Below are 13063 nucleotides of genomic sequence, written 5' to 3'. Positions count from 1 at the left end.
GGCGGGTGTCCCCGCCTGTGTGTGTAGCCGGTTTGTCGTTGCCCTGCGGCGCGGTGGAGTAACACAGCTGGAGCAAGCAAGGGGGCGCTTGGGATGCTCCCTGATTAATAGCAGAGGGTCCGGGCCGTGACCGCAGGCTCGGCATGTGCTGGAGCCGCGCTGCACTTTCCCAGCCCCCCTGCCAGGATGAGGGGGGTCGGAGGGAGGGAGGGAGGGAGGGAGGCAGGCGGCGAACGGGACGGGGCCGTCGGCATCCAGCAGCAAACAAGCGCTCCGGAGCCGCGGCTTCCTGGAAAGGCAGCCCGGCTGGGTGACGGGCAGCGGCGATAAGCGGCGGCTATCGGGGCCCTCCCGGCGGGCCCGGCCTTTCCGCGCCGCCGGCAGCCGCGGGGAGAGGTGCGGAGCCGTTCTCCGCGCCCCGCCGCCCAGAGGGCAGGTAGGAAACACCTGGCCGCGGAGGAGAGCGGAGCCGATCCCGTCGGGGAACGGTCCCGGGGGGGTGGAAGGCAGGGTGCCGGCTCCGGACGGGGAGAGGAGGCGTCCCGCCGAGCCCCCCGCCCTGCCCGGCGGCGGGAGGTACCGGGCAGGGACGCGTCGGTAACGGCGCTTCGGGCAGCCGGCAGAGAGAGGGGATCCGAGACGCGGGGGGCAACGGGGAGGCAACGGCACCGCATCGGTAGGTGAGAGCTGCAGCGCCCCGGGAGGGGGTGCGTGTCACCTATGGGGGGTGCGTGTCACCTACAGGGGGGGCAGGCTCCTCAGCAGTCTGCAGGCATCTGTGAGAAGGCAAGCTTCGAGGGATGCTGCTGTTCCTACAGGGGCTGCACCGCCGCAAAGAGGTGCGATAGCTTTTTATCCAGGGGTAAGCACATTCACCCCAGCAAACACCCGGGAAACCCCTGGGAGGAGGTGAATGCCTGGGCTGGAGCAGGTGGAAAAGTCAGAGGAGCAGGACAATGTTGATGCCATCCTGTAGGGTTTGCGTTGTGGAGGTGTCATTGGATAGGCTGGTTATATTTTAGTTAACTCTTTTTGTCTGTGCAAAGATGACTTTTTATTTGCCTCATAAATATGAATTGAGGTTTTGGGTCACAGCCCAGTTACATTTTGCTTCAGACAGAGTTTAATTTCCCCTTTTAAAAAGTGTTTTAAATAAGTTGGGCCATATGGAAATTGAGTTGTTCATCAACCAAAGAAACTTGAGGGAATTTGAAAAATAAGATTACATATTTCTTGAGCCATTTCTTGAGTATTGAACCAGAGTCAGACTACAGTACTCAAAACTCCTGATTCAGTCATTTCCTTTGTTAGGATCAAGACTTAATCCGTCTCTACCTGTGTTTTCACAGCTGTAAAATGGGAGCTACACCTATTAATGAGGGGCATTACATATTCTTTTTGGAAAAACATAATTAAAAAACAAACAAAAACAAAAAAAACCCCAACAAAACAGAGGAAGATCATTTGTAAGGGTAGTAAACAATGCAAAATGTGTCTGAGGAAACAGTTCATGTTGAATGTTTAAGAGAGAGATACATCTGAGAAAGATGTGGTGTCTAAAGGAACATGCATATCAGAAACGTCTCTGTTGTATAAAGTTCTTGTGCAGTTGATCACTTACATTCTGCTGCTCTGAATTCTGCAGAGTGGATGACATAAGCACCACATGTAGTAGTGCAGGAAAAGCTGCACAAAACCTGCCAAAATGGGACGGAGCTGTTATAGAATGTCAGGCCAAGCCCACTTTATGCCCCAGGACTAAAGAGAAACTTGTATGAGATCCAACACATGCGATACAGTAGTGAACAACTGGGTTGGTAAAATTTTCCTCTGATTAGAGTCTGGATACTGTTAGAGGAATTAAAGGGCTTCTCCGAGGTGACAGCTCCTCTGTCCCTATCTAGTGCTCAGTTCTCGAGTCGGTCAGTAACTGCAGAGAAGCAGTGGTATTTCTGTTAACAGCATGGAGCCAAGAATGGAGAAATATAGGCCAAACAGTGAGTTATGTAATGGTATTCCCTAAGGGGTAGTATAAAGATGTGATGTTTTCCTTCTGTCAAGACAAAGAGCAGCCGTACAGTTGCTCTACAATGTTCATTCTTAGGAGCAATCCAGGCAGGGAGCTGGGACCCTGTAATAGTAGATCCACCAATATCACTTTATTCCCTTCTACAGCTAATTCCCTTACAAATATTCCTTTGCAATATCCTCATAAAGAACCTAAGAAGTGGAATAGAGCCATTATGGCTGGAAAGGGAAGCCAGACTCAGCCTACGGGGAGGGGAAAGTTATGATTTTAATGTGTGTTTCTCAGGGGTTTGAGGAGTGATAATGTGGAGTTACAGCACGCCAGGACAAAACTGAGGTTCTGTGTGTAGAAAGTTATACAAGATAAAGCAAGGGAGTGAGAACTGTCTCAGAAGGTTGGTTAATTATGCCATTTGAATGGAATAAATAGAAAGGCTAGATTAGAAGTGAAGGAGATAATTAATGTAAAATAGTAAAATAATAATTATAATGTATAATAATAAAATTAATGTAAAATAGGTTTAATATTAGTTAAATATACACGCTTGGTCTTAGCCAAAAGGCTGAGAAAAATGGAACAGACAGACTTGAATTATCCAGACTGTTATTGGCCAAAACTGGATTTGGAAGGTGTTATTATAATTAATAAAGTTATTATTGTCTGTTATACAGACAGCAAGTCTTGCAAAGGACATCAGCTGGCCTTTAATGACTAGAGGTGCTCAGGGTCCTGGGTTTAATTCTGATTGTAAGGTGGCACCTCCAGCAGTACAAGAGGGGCATACACATTTCTGAAATAATGTTTTTTATCCACTTTTAAAAATTTTTCCATTTCTGTTGCCAGTTTATTCTCCCTGAGCACAGATTGCTTTAAACCAGTATGTCTTCAAAGAGAGAATGTCTGAAAGCCATAATTTTTATTCAATTCAACTTTTTAGGGAAAAAACTTGGTTCTCAGCCAATCAATGCATTTAATCATTAGTAATTTAGAGGATCAGAACACGAAGATGATCTTGTCTTCTTTGTCACTAATACAGAAAATACTGTATTTCTAAGTGTAGTTAGCAAACTGATTTGTATGTAACTGATCTAGATTTGAATTTAGCTGTTTCAAATTAAATAATAAAATTTATTTTATGGGGAACTTAAAGTGCAATTATTATTGGAAAAGTAACTGTGTCAGTGATATTTTGTTATTCATCAGATATGTTCTTTCCATGAATTAATTCCTGATCTGCTTGATGGAGTAGCAAAAATCCACTTTCATTATTTTGTTAACTCTTGCTACTCCAGGCTGAGTTAAATGAACGCAGTAGCCCTTGCAAATTGCTCTGGCCCTTGTATCACGAATTAAGATCCAAGGCTGTGTTTGTATCTTGAGGTGTCAATCTCAGTTGCACTGTAAAATATTCGTAATAACTTGCTTTGTATTATAGTCATATAGTGTGACTTGAAGGTTTCAGACTGCCTTGTCAGGATTATTAGTGATTAAAAAAACTCTTCACTTGTTAACTTAGCAACCTGAATTGGGGCTGTGAGCTTTTATTCTTGTTTGTCTTTCCTTTCTCTACAACTAAATTGTTCAGAGTACAAATTCTGAGAATGCTGCCATGCTCAAGTGGGGATGTCCAAGACTTACATTAAGTGTCAATAGGTTCTTATAATTTCAAGTAAGTCCAGTAAAATCTATTGGTCCTCAAGGGCCCAGAGAGCCACGGGCTGCACATTTTGGTGTGGGCAACTAATAGACAGGGCATCTGAATTTAACAGACACTTCAGACATTTTGGCCTTGTGTGCTCCTGATGTATTTCATCTGCAACGTGATGAAATGTTTGTGTAGTACCAGGGAGATGATAAGAAATCAATGTCAATCTTTCTGCATTATGTAGGAAGAGTTATGATTAGGGAATGAACCTTGTTGCTCTTAACAGAATACTTTCCACTGATTTCATATGGTAGGACCAGTGGTAACAAAGCACTCGTCATTTTGTTTAAAAAAAGCTGGCTCCTAGAGCGTGTGCTCACTGCAAGAGTTTTCTCTAAGCATCGTAGAAACATTTTTAAACTTGTAATTTTCAGCTATGCATGAGTATCAGTAGGTAATACTCTCTGCGCCCATAAAGGCGAAAAGGGTTATCTGATTACATGTGTTTGCAGATCTCTCTCTGCTTCACATACTTGCAGACCAGAACAACAACATAACTTTCTTCTTTCAGGATAGTTAATGTTCTGGCCCAGAATTATAGCACCAGATGTGTTGCCACAGAAACAATTTAAAGGGAGAAGGAATTGCAAGCAAATTGTCTTTCTAGTGGAAAATGTAAAAGCAGTATTCATGTTTTAGAGCCTCTCATTGGTTTTCGATGTGTTATACGTGCTCACAGGAGAGAATAAGGGAGAAATTTGCTTTTTTGTTTCATACATCTGTTAGCGTTTTAAAATTCTCTGCACAGGGTTGAAAATTGGAAAATATTCTATTATGGGCACAAGTTACGTACCTCGGAGACATTTCTTATTAAATCCTGACTCATTTTTAGAAACTTTTTCCTTGAAAAGTGTGCAGTGTGCTAGCTGATTTACTTAGCTCCACTTGCAACATGCTTTGGAAAATATTTCCAGTAACAGTTGTTTTTGTGAAAGTAAGGAAACATTTGACTATATAAAATTATCCCAGATTTTGATGCTGAGAATTAATAGCACATTCTTTGACATGCTGATGAAAAGAGGGAATGTATATAGGAAATATTTTGATTTAATCTTGCCTTGGAAGCCTTAAAGAGCCAAAGCCCTTGATTTTAGTTTGCATTTCTTTTTCTCAGAATATTTACCACAGAATATTCAATTCAGCATATCCTTCTCTCAACTATTATGAAAATATTTGTCTGAATAAAATGGAATATGAATTACCCTTTTCACTATTTTGACCACAGAAGGGCATCTTTCTTCTATAGTTTTGCATTGTGTTTGGGGTAGAATAATGAGAAAAGCATCCAGGAAGACCACAACTGCAGCTCAACAGATTGGCACATCTATTAATTGTGTCATAAACTCTCCACATGTGGATACACCTAACATTTGAAAAATGAGGTTTTTCTTGTGGAATTTTTGCTGTTTTTTGATCAAATTCATTTAAACTAAAAAAACGCTGATGGAATTATATCTGAATTAGGATTTCTATTTTATCATAGACATATAAAATACACCATCTGTAACTAACGTTGGTGAGCATTTCTTGTATAAACGTGACTGAAAAATCTGGGAAAATTTAAAAAAGGCTGAGATCGCCACATAAAGAGAACTTGTTTCCACAGATCTTTGTCATTCATGCATTTGGAAGGTCTTTCTCCCTGCAAATTTTGAAGTAGTGCTGGCTGGGTTGCTGAAGAAAATGTAATTGCATGTATCTTATCAAAAGCCAGGGTGAAGTTCGTGTCTCTTTGGAGTGATGGAAAAATGTTACCATGTGCATCTGTAGGCATAATGCTCCCCTGTCATTCTGGGGGATAATGGCCGTACAATGTTTGTCTGAGAAGCCTTCTTTTATTGTTTGTTTATGTGGTATTTTCCCTCAGTGAAATTTTTTTTTTTTAAATATTTTTTTTTCATATAGCCATAATTTTAAATGCCCCTCAGTTTGGAAATATAGAATTTATTCCTTTCGTTACTAACTTTTAATTGAAATCTGGGATCTAAAGATTTTCATTGATAAAAACTGTTTCTAACAGAAGTATCGGAATATACCCAGGTATACTAGATTTAAGATCAGTGGCTTATTCTTATGAAAATAGTTTGACCTTATTTTAAGTGTCCTACAAGAGAATATTTTGAATTTTATCAGTTTTGGAATTACATTGCATGCCATGTCACACAGTTGAGTTTTGGCAGGTCCACAGGCAAGTACATCACCAAACAAGATCTGTCGTAAAGATAAGAAATTAATTTCTCTCTTGCATTCCTTATTCAGGCAGAACTCCAATTCTGGGTGTGGAAGGAATGTAGAGCTGGGCCTAGAGCTTGTGTCTGCACAGGTTAGAAATAAACTTTCAGTGTAAAATTTGGATCCAAATCTGCATCCATATTTCACTGGAAGCCCACAGATATTTGCATCCAGGTTTCTGGTTTGGATGCTCTTTGGGGCTGAATCAGTCCTTACGTTTACAAGCTGATCCAAACGTCCCCTTAATTAGTTCACATGCCTTTTGTTTGATCCCATGAGAAGATGGGTTAGTCTTTCTTCAGGCAGTAGAGCTTTCCCAGACAGATACTGTAAACTAGAAGTATAGGTACTTATAATTTTCTTAAAAATGTCCTTTGGGCCTGAAATTTCTTGTGCTTGGTTTCAATCCAGTATTGAATAAGACTGGAAAGTCTGAATAATGTGAGTTCAGCTGCCTTTGAGTTATTCAAGTGCATTTTAAAAATATGTACTTTCCACTTACATTTTTTCCATAATTCTCTGCACTTACATAACCTCTGTTTTATTATTTAAATTGCCACAGACTTGAGGAAGAAAGAAATCATTCTCCAGTCCTGGGACTCAACAGATAAACAAACAGGGAGGCAATTCAAATACCTCAGTGTACTTCAAAATCTTCGTGTTTACTGCTTTAGTGTTAGCATGAATAGGTTTATCTTTCTGCTACTGCAGACAAAATACAATGTAAACAACCTTCGGTTTATCTATGCACTGAAAGAGTTTAGAAGGTTTCTCTGGATTATAAGGAACGATTTTGTTTGATGAGATCTGTAAGGTTAAAGTAGTGGGCCCAGGGTTTTCAAAAAGATTTGACAGACAGAAGTATTCCAAATGCATGTGCAGCTGCTTGAGCCTTTATTACAATAGAGTGTACTGGGTAATATTGGGTAACTGGGTGTGAAAATGTGATCTATACAGAAAGTTCACAAGCTTTTCTAAGGTTTTGAAGAGAACTGATTTGTAGCAAGTTAGTTACTTGTTTTTTACAATGGACGATAAAACAAAAGTTAAAATGGATGGATCATGTCTAAAAATGCATCAGTTTAATTCCATTGGTAACATCACAGCTTCAGCATCACTGACTGTTTGTGGTACAGATATATATATAACTGCACATTACTGTATGGCTTTTTTCATGCTTTTAGTACAATAGTATAGGCCCAGGCTTTATGAAAACCTACTACTAGTCTTTAGTTATTCATTGTCTGGAATGGAAGCCCACACAGTGATCTTGAAGGTAATGCCACCTTTGAAGAGAGTCCTGCATGTGGAAAGCTGACGGGAAATACTACTTTAATTAACCACAACTCCCACTGAAACAATAGAGCTATCCTTTGTGTAACTCTGCTGAAGTCATTGGATCTTGTTCCTAATTCCACTGAGGCTGAGTTGTGCCCCTCCCTTTCTCTGAAGTGTTCAGATGCCGATGTGTTGTGCAACCAACATAATTTGTTAACAAATAAAGAAGAATTTAAATAACCTTAGAAAATCAGTGCAGGCATCCCAGCTGCCTGCAAACAAACATCAGAAGTGCAAAACAAGTAAGTAGCAGTGCATAGTATCTCAAAATTGCTTGAGCTTGTGTTCTTCAAGAACAAAACCACAAGTCTAAGGAGTATGTGCTCTGCAGGAGAAGGCTTTGGCTGAGAACATATACTGCATCTTCTGGTAAGATCTCCAGCCCAGACGTCATTTCTGCGTCTGCCCAGCTTAGCTTGTTTTCTCCAGAGCTGTGGTAATACATGATCAATCCTTCCCCTGCATGTGTATGAATGATTGCTTTTAGTTTCATTTAAAGCAATAAGCAAGTATACTTTGACCTGTAATTGTCAGATTATCTTTACAATACAGTAAAACTGTAGCTTATTGTAAAATATCTCTCATGAGTAAGCCAAGTCGTATGGAGGAAAACACCATTTTTCTATTATAACATGGAATGCACTGTCTGCTATTGCTGCTATAACTGTGTCAGGATCTGGATTTAATTCTGGATCTGAATTAGTGTATTGTTGGAATCACTTGTCAACATGTATATTTTGCATCTGAATGGCCATTTCTGAATTTTGAAGATCACCCAAGAGTGGTTTTCTGCCAGTAAGTTCTCTGGGCCGTACGTTCTCAATGATGATTCTGCAGAGGATCACAAATGCGAGTCCATGAGATCAATGATCCGTGCACTGATGGTTGGAGGGTCACATTGCAAATGTGGGAAAACTGCCAGGGGACAGAGAACATCACAGGGACATGCTGTTCTATCTCCAGCCTCTCCAGCCAGGCATGGCTCCTCGTTAATGGGAAGGCGTTATCACTGCTGTGCTCATAGCACCTTCAGCATTCTGGACACTGTTGCCATCATCTCAAGCTCATCTGGCAAGATGCGTGGTGATTGTATCTTTCACAAATCATGCCTGCCTGATGCCAAAAAAGCAGATCAGAATGCACATAGTGCTTTTGATATCACTGGAGTCATCACAACACTGTGATATTTAGCTGTTTGCGCATGTGTTGTCCTGAAATTTAAACTTCTTTGCTGGTGAGCTCATCCATTACCAGGACTCTTTAAATTATCAATCAAGCAACAGTTATGTGAATACAGACAATGCATTTGGCCATCCATTTTTGTGTTAGTTGTCTCTGCAGCTCTAACTATAACTTAATGCAAACCTGTCAGTTGTTTCCCTACGTACCACATTCCAATGGTGACTGTTGTTTGTCCTTGTTCTGTTGGGACAATAGGAGCTGATGACCTGGGGATCAGTATGTTCAGTGAACTGATTGATACCTTGAGGCTTTTGCTCGTTGGTCTTGGGTAAGACCTTCTTCGTCACAGTCATGAGTCAGGGTGTGTGTTAGCAGTACAATTCACTCCTTCCCTGTTGAAAGGGAAGTAAGAGAACTTTTTTACTGGGGACCCAGTTTTGTCAAGTGGTAAGATCCTATTCCAGGAGAGTGGTCTGCATTACAATTGGCTCATAGGTAAGTAATAGAGTGTGGGTAACATAGACCAAGTCAATTTACATCACAAAAAAAGCACTTTATTTTATGAGGCATGAAGGACTTACCCACAGATTTTTTTATAAACTGAGAACTGTAGTTGTTCTACACTGGCCATGTAGCCATACTAACCTTTGTTCTGTGCTTAAATGTAGAACTGCTATGATTTTGCCTCAGTTGAGGTTTTTTTTAAATGATGTAGACATATGACATTAAAAACTTCTGACAGTGTTGTATGCTAATGCAATTTATTCTTCCCCCTGATCCTTTATAGCAGTACGTCTGTACTAGCAAGGTCCTTGTAGTATCTAAAGAGACACAAGTAATAAGCCTCTCTCTACAGTTCTTAAGTCCCTGTCTATGTTCCAGAGTCCTGCCCTCAGCTAAATTGGGTAAAGGCTGTGAAAAATAGTTTCTTTTACCAATATGGCTGAATCAGCAAAAGATGCAAGTACAGGAGTAGTTATAGTGCACAGTAAACTTGTCATGTGTTGGTACTAATTGTTTTAGGACTGAGGGATTGTTTATGCTGATTGATAGAAAGCACAGGCTTGCCAAGCAGCTCTGTTCATTATAGGAAAATTTTTATAGTAAATAATATCAACATTCTGATAGCAGTGAGGTGCTGGTAGTATCCATACACAGAAGATGGTCACATTGAAGGACTTTTTTATATTATCCACAGACTACTAATTTCTTTCAAAACTATAGTAGATGTATTAAAACAACAAAGCTTTCTCATGTAGCTATACAGATCTACATTACAAAGTTTCTGGCGCAGTTGTGAGTGCCAAGAGGAATGTTAAAAAATGAAACCCATAAAGATTTAGTTATGCTGGCAAAATACTCATATAAGAATGCTCCTTTTGCCAGGGTTGTCTATATGTCTGTTGGGGAGAGAGGTAGAAACAAACTGGCAGGCGGCCTTGGTTATCTCTTCTGTCGGAGTTTTGTTGTTGTACGTACACATAGATGCTGAGGAAACCAGTCCAATGTCTAAGAAAAACTCATTGTGATGCTGAAAAATGTGAAATACTAAGCAGATGTGACTGCTAGTTGCAGTAAAAGCTTTGAGTCCTCAGGGAGAAAACACTTGGGTTCACAGTCTTTGAAGAAGTTTGAGACAGAGCCGATAGATTTTTTTGGTGCACAAAACTGAAATGCATTTTCATGAGTGGCTCTTGCTGTCTTTGTTGATGATATTCAGAACATTTCAAGGGACCTTAAAATTAGATTAGCTTTTGGCCTAAATGTTGAAGTGGTTTGTTCTCAACTGATCCTGCTGAGCAAGTTTTGCTTAGCACTTCCAGTTATGTCTGCCTCTTTTTTTTCAGTGAGTAGCTCTCTTGTGCTTGGGTTGGTTGATGTAGAAGAGCCTGACATTTCCAGGAATTTGTTATCTCTGGCAGAAGTCTTGTTAATGTCCGTTATTGATAAGCAGGAAAGTAAACATGTGGCTGATTAGGCAGTGCACTTTCAATGGTTTACCACTAGTCTGATTTCATGTCACAGCACACAGTGGTCCTCCAAATTCTTCTACCACTAATTAATTTTTAAAATTATTTTTATTGTATGATTTTGGTTATAACTGATCTACTTCTTCCTCCTTTCTAATATAGAAATTTTTTTCTTGTTTACAAATTTCAGTCACATCAGAGGTATCATTTTCTATTCTTGCTACAAATACTTCTGATTTAAGAAATAAGTGTGGCAAATATTTTAACCTTTAGTGAATATGAAAAGGGAGGTTTTACATGCCTAAACAGATTCTTTCCATTTGCTGACTGTGAAATATTTGAATTAAATAGCAGTAACAAAAACACAGGGCTGAAGAAGGGAAGTTTATAAAGGCCTCAGTTATTCTGAGGGAAGGCATTACCACTCTCCTTTAGAGATGTGTTGTCAGAACTGTTTATGTCAGCTCTCCCTATCCAACTTTCAGGAAAATAACAGTAGTCTTTGCTAAGCTATCATCTCCTTCAGGCCGAAATAGGTTTAAGGGGCAATCCATGGAGTAATGATAATTGTAGATTTTGTAGTCTTTCCTGGGCAAACTATGTCCAGAAGTCAGTACACAAGTTTGACTTTTTGGCTTTTATAATTTTCAAAAGACTATTGCTGTAATTCTGTTTGTGCTTGAAATAAGCCAAAGCTGTCTTCTACCCAAAACCAGACTGACAAAACTTGAATATCTGGTTCAAAAGTAAATGTAGTCCGGTTTAGACTGCATTTTGCTTAACTGCTCGCTTCACCATGTGTATCCTAATATATATTAGTCTTTCAGCTGTTTCCAAAGCCATCTTCTTTTGAATGTTTAATATTTAAGAACCAATTAGTCCCATTTTGTTTTGTTTGGATAGTTTGCAATTAAGCATTCTTTCAAGTGGCCTTTATTTAGCTAATTCTGTCACAAAAATAAGCTCTGAGGGAATGAAGAGAAGTTCAAGCTAGCCAATGTTTATTTTTATTATTAATAATTTATATTATGGTAGTCCCCAGGGGGACTAGGGCCCCACTAAACCCAGTTTCCTCTGCATGTAATGACTGTGTCTCACAAAGCCTTATACAGCAGAAGATTCCTTTTTGCTGCTGTGCCTTGGTACAAGGGACCCGCTCCATGCTGCAAGGGAGCATACTGATGAAGAGCATATAAAGACTAACCAAGAACAATTATTTTAAAGAAGCTTAAGCTAGGAACCAGTGGAAAAACCTGATGCATCTTTTCTACAGAAAACCATTACTAATGTGCTTTTCCAGTGGGAACACCAAATCATGATTACAAAGGTCTTATTCGTCCTCTCTCTGGAATTATGGCAGTGCTCCCAGTGACTTTGATGGGAGCAAGATTGGGCAGAGAAACAATGGTCCTAAAAACCTTATCTATTTCCAAACTAGCAGCAGTTTAATTTTTAAGAACACACTGATGGGACAAATGAGTTTAAAAAAATTTCATGGTTAGTTATATTTCTATCAGAAGTTACAGTTTTCACAGCATCTGATCCTAAATAATTGGTCTACATTATGTTTTACAGAAGTCTTGAAAGAGTGAATTAGAGTCCTTTCACACCTGCTAAATGCAAGGGAGACCCAGAGCCAAATCCTGGACTTCTGTAAACAGATTGATTTGAGTAGAGTCGGGGCAGGTCATGTAAACTGAGGATCTGGCCTGCTCTCTCCGGGACACTTGTGTGAGTTAAGTGGATAGAACTGACATTGGGATGAACAGGGCTGTGAAGTGGAAGTGCCTTGAAGATAGTGTAGCAGTGCAAATTTTCATCATCCATACAGTTGCCATCCCCTTCCATGGAAGCACCAGTCTTTTCTCTGCTCTTTCCATAATTCCAAACTCAAATTCTAGACAGAAGTTTTCCTGACCTGTTTGTTCCATATTCCTGTCCTCATTAGTTGAGTTTAAAGGGGGTAAACCATCTGTTTCCAAGTACAGCTGTGTGGTTAGTATGTAGGCCTTTTTTTTTTTTCCATACAAAAATCTGGCCATTTAAGACTCAGATTTTATAGGAGCTAGAGTTGAGCTGTGCAAAGTTCACCTCATTAAAAACAAACCCAAAACAAATAAAAGCAGAGAATAACAGCTTAAAAAAATGTGGGCCATGAATCTCAGAGCATATGTATTTGGAATTGGTAACAAATGAAGGGAAAAGTACAGATATATCCACATATATTCAAAGGTTTTTGGTCTTTTTTCACAAGTGGAGTTCATATGCTACAGAAAAGGAACATTAATACAGAACACAGTGTTGGGATAGCTATGACAGCTACATTAGTTTGTTAGAAAATATAATGAGTTCAAGCCTGTGTTAGAAGATACTGAGTAAATTCAGTTTAGATAAAATGTTCAAACGCCAAATAATTTTTTGACACCTCAGCAGTTAGCTGACCACTGAGACACATTCTAATTTGTCTTTATTTTGATCTTTCTTTCTAAAATATACACCCTTTTTCATTATCTTAAGATAGGTACTGAGATTCACTAATCAGTAGTGGAAATACTGACTTTGAAAAAACTAGGTTTGTGTCTACTCAGCATTAAAGAAAATCCTTAG

The 13063-nt window shown here is 39.7% G+C and overlaps 1 protein-coding gene across 4 annotated transcripts in view; it reads left to right on the top strand.

Moving 5' to 3' along the window:
• Positions 1-263: 263 nt before the first annotated feature.
• Positions 264-13063, top strand: part of FAM65C (family with sequence similarity 65 member C) — a 53700-nt gene continuing 40900 nt past the window's right edge. The window contains exon 1 of one of the 4 annotated variants that reach the window (XM_014943782.1): positions 264-436. The gene's annotated coding sequence lies outside the window, so the exon portion shown is untranslated. Of the gene's footprint in view, positions 681-13063 lie in introns of all 4 variants that reach the window. The other 3 variants (XM_014943781.1, XM_014943783.1, XM_014943785.1) reach the window with 3 other exon arrangements.

The sequence above is a fragment of the Calidris pugnax genome, unplaced genomic scaffold, assembly GCF_001431845.1.
Source record: "Calidris pugnax isolate Ruff unplaced genomic scaffold, ASM143184v1 scaffold118, whole genome shotgun sequence".
NCBI lineage: Eukaryota > Metazoa > Chordata > Aves > Charadriiformes > Scolopacidae > Calidris > Calidris pugnax.
This window is presented reverse-complemented; position numbering and strand designations above follow the sequence as displayed.